Source organism: Dromiciops gliroides, chromosome 2, assembly GCF_019393635.1.
Source record: "Dromiciops gliroides isolate mDroGli1 chromosome 2, mDroGli1.pri, whole genome shotgun sequence".
NCBI classification, from domain to species: Eukaryota; Metazoa; Chordata; class Mammalia; order Microbiotheria; family Microbiotheriidae; genus Dromiciops; species Dromiciops gliroides.
In genome coordinates, this window is record NC_057862.1 from 426,771,326 (window position 1) to 426,774,467 (window position 3,142).

The 3,142-nt window shown below is 48.3% G+C and overlaps 1 protein-coding gene across 4 annotated transcripts in view; it reads right to left on the minus strand.

Moving 5' to 3' along the window:
- The window catches only part of RABGAP1 (RAB GTPase activating protein 1), a 241,947-nt gene extending 238,835 nt beyond the window's left edge, over positions 1–3,112 (minus strand). Inside the window, exon 1 of one of the 4 annotated variants that reach the window (XM_043981839.1) lies at positions 2,984–3,112. The gene's annotated coding sequence lies outside the window, so the exon portion shown is untranslated. Of the gene's footprint in view, positions 1–602; positions 696–2,983 lie in introns of those variants that run through there. The other 3 variants (XM_043981838.1, XM_043981843.1, XM_043981840.1) reach the window with 3 other exon arrangements.
- Between the last annotated feature and the right edge of the window lie 30 nt (positions 3,113–3,142).

Below are 3,142 nucleotides of genomic sequence, written 5' to 3' on the forward strand. Positions count from 1 at the left end.
ACTCAGAGCTGCGGGGGACCTCAGGACACACGTCAGAGCTGCAAAGGCTATTAGTTACCAAAGCCCCTCGAAATCTAGATGAGCAAACTTAAGTTGGATTAGGTCAATCTCTGAAGGCCCTCCCAGGGATAACAATTTGTAATTCTGGGATTGAATTATTTTTCTGCCTGAATACTCCAGGTTCAAGAGCTGGAGACGAGGCCAAGAAGGTCAAGACAACAAGGAAGGTGGTCTCCCTTACGGGAAAAGAGGTAAAGAAGAAAAGCAGTCACCCCCACCCAGACAGGGGTAACCGGTTTGGTCAGGGGCTCCTTCCTGCGCATGCGCCCATTTCCATCAATGCTTTCCCCCTGGTTCCCCCATCCCCCTCCACCTAACCCAGCAGTTTATAGGGGCCCTGGACCCGGGCACAGACCAGGCTAGGGAAGTAGGATTAAAAGCAGAGAGCAACTCAGGGGCCCTAGTCCCCGTAAGAGGGGGAAGCACTGCCAGGTTCCCCTCCCTCACAGAACTCCAGGGGATCTTAGTGAGTGGAGTTGCCTCCCCGCCCGCGGAGGATGGTTGGTGGGTGGGTGGGTTAGAAGGGGGGAACGCGGCCCTACCCGACCCGACCCGCCGTCTCCTCCTCAGCAGCAGCCGTCCTGTCCCCGAGGCTCCTCAGCCAGGGCCTCCCTGCCCCGCCCCTCGCCCCTCCCGCGTCACGTGAACTGTACTCCTTCCGCCCTCCGTTTCGCTTCCCATGTTGTCTTATTGGCCACACACTGTGGCTGACAGTTCCTATTGGTCAGGAGATGCGGCACGCAGTCCAGGGTCTCCCCGCACCGGATACCTTCCAGTTTCCCCAACTGCCAGAGCCGCTGCGCCTGCGTACATTCTTACCTGCTCCAGGAGCTGGAACTGATAGATCTAGGAAGCCAAGCGAGGGGATTCTGGGTCGGGACTTAAAAAGGGAAACAGGGAGCTAAGAATGTGCGATTTGTAGCCGCAAGGCAGCCTAAAGCTCTTAGAATCCAATCCCCTTATTTTACAGAGGTGGAAACTGAGGTCCAGTGAGGGTAACTCTGTGGCTTGACTTCCCCTGGCTCGCACAGATAGTAAGTAGTAGATCTGTATTGGAACCTAGGTCTTTACAGACTCACTATGGTGTATGGGGGGAATGGAAGGAATTGAATGTCAGATGGCCTAGGTTCCATTTCTTGACACTTAACTGCATCACCAAGAGCAACTGTGTGCCAGATCCTTGGGACAGAAAGACAAAATACCACTTCCCTTACGGAGTTTACATTTTATAGGGGAAACAACATCATACATGTAAGTAAAGGCAAAAAATAGATGTACACAAAGTAAGTAAACACATGGTAATGGCCAGGGGTGGAGCGGATGGACACTAGCAACTGTTGGCATCAGGATAGAAAGCCTCAGGTGCCTATATGGCGGCACTTGAACCTTTGAAAGAAGGTAAAATGACTCAAAAGGTGGAAGGGAGGAAGGAGGCAGTGGGGACAGCCTGTCAGTTGGTCAGTCCGCAACAAGGATTTATTAACGCACGGAGTCTGGAGATGCAATGCCTTGTGTGAGGTATAGGCTGGACCAAAGTCTATGAAGGGGTTTTAGTCTGGAAAGATGGAGCCAGGTTATGAAAGAGTTTACTTCAACTCCAGTTTCCTCATGTCAAATAGGGATAATAATAATACTTGTACCTAAAACACACATTATTCCACATTCCTTCCTGGAAGTAATTTGTTTTACTAGGACACTTGTAATGGACACTGTGTCCTGCTGCTTTAGAGCTAACAATCTTGTAACAGGACATGAGTAGAACATAAGCATCTTTATAGTAGGGGCTGTTTCTGTTTTGTTTTTGTGTCCCTAAGGTGTTAAACTAAATAATACAAATATTAGGTGACACAAAGGAGCTAGAAGTTTTTTACCTTAAGTAGTTAACTTGGATAATGCAGAATAAAATGATTAGAAAAAGAAGCTCTGGAAAGACTGATATATTTTTTTTGCGGGGCAGTGAGGGTTAAGTGACTTGCCCAGGGTCACACAGCTAGTGTCAAGTGTCTCAAGTCAAATTTGAACAAAGGTCCTCCTGAATCCAGGTCCAGTGCTTTATCCACTGCGCCACCTTGCTGCCCCAAGACTGATATTATTAACAAACATTTATAGAGCAACTTTATGTAGGGCGGTGAGCTAGAAGACAAGGGCCCTACTCTTGAGAAGCAAGATAATTCAGTTTAATAAGTATTTAAAGCACGTTCTTAATAGTATATCCCCTTAAACAGCTTACATTCTAGTTGCCAAAAGATACCTAATCAAACAAATAGAACATCCATCGAAGGATCATAGGATTTAAAATAGGAAGAGCGCTTAGAAATACGTCAAAACCAGCCTCTTCATTTTACCTATGAGAGGAGATAGGGAAAATGCCTCCTATCCACACAAGTAGTAACAATGCAAGATTGGAATCTGTTGATTCTAAATTCACCACTATTTCTGACACCCTATACTGCTAAATGCCAAATGGTCGGGAAGTTTTTTTAAAGGCGATCTGACCACTGGCACTGGACCTGGAAAGAATTCGAAAAGTAGAGAGGAGGGAAGGCAGGATTGAGAGTTGGTCAGCTGTGGGGGTTAATTTGCTACTCCAAGCTCAGCCAGACTCATCACGCCATTTACGAAGCAAAAGAACAATCGGGACACAGAGTATATCTTTTTGATGTCCGTCTTGTTGGAGTGCTGACAACACCCTGTCTGGGGCACGGAAGAAAACTGGATAAGAGAAAGCTTAGAATGGGAGGGGGGTGGAGGAAGGAGAGAAAAGGTGGATCTGGAGAAGGGAGAAATAACTTCAAGTCCATCTGGGGAGGGAGAGCGGGAGCACTCTCTGGGAGGAGAGTGGCTTGCTTCCTCCCCAGGCCCTAGGGTTGAGGAGACCCCCTTCAGCAGGCGCAAAGCAATAGCACCCGCCTCTCAATCCCACCTTGTACAAATGTCATTTCGCGGCTGCACTTTCCTCTCCCGAAATCTTGATTGGCTGGAGATATGAAGGAACCCGTCACTAAAACCTGGAAGCATTCTTGGGAGTTCAAAGGCTTCCCTTCCGCTTCCGGTCTGTATCCCCTCCCCCCCTTTGGCCGCA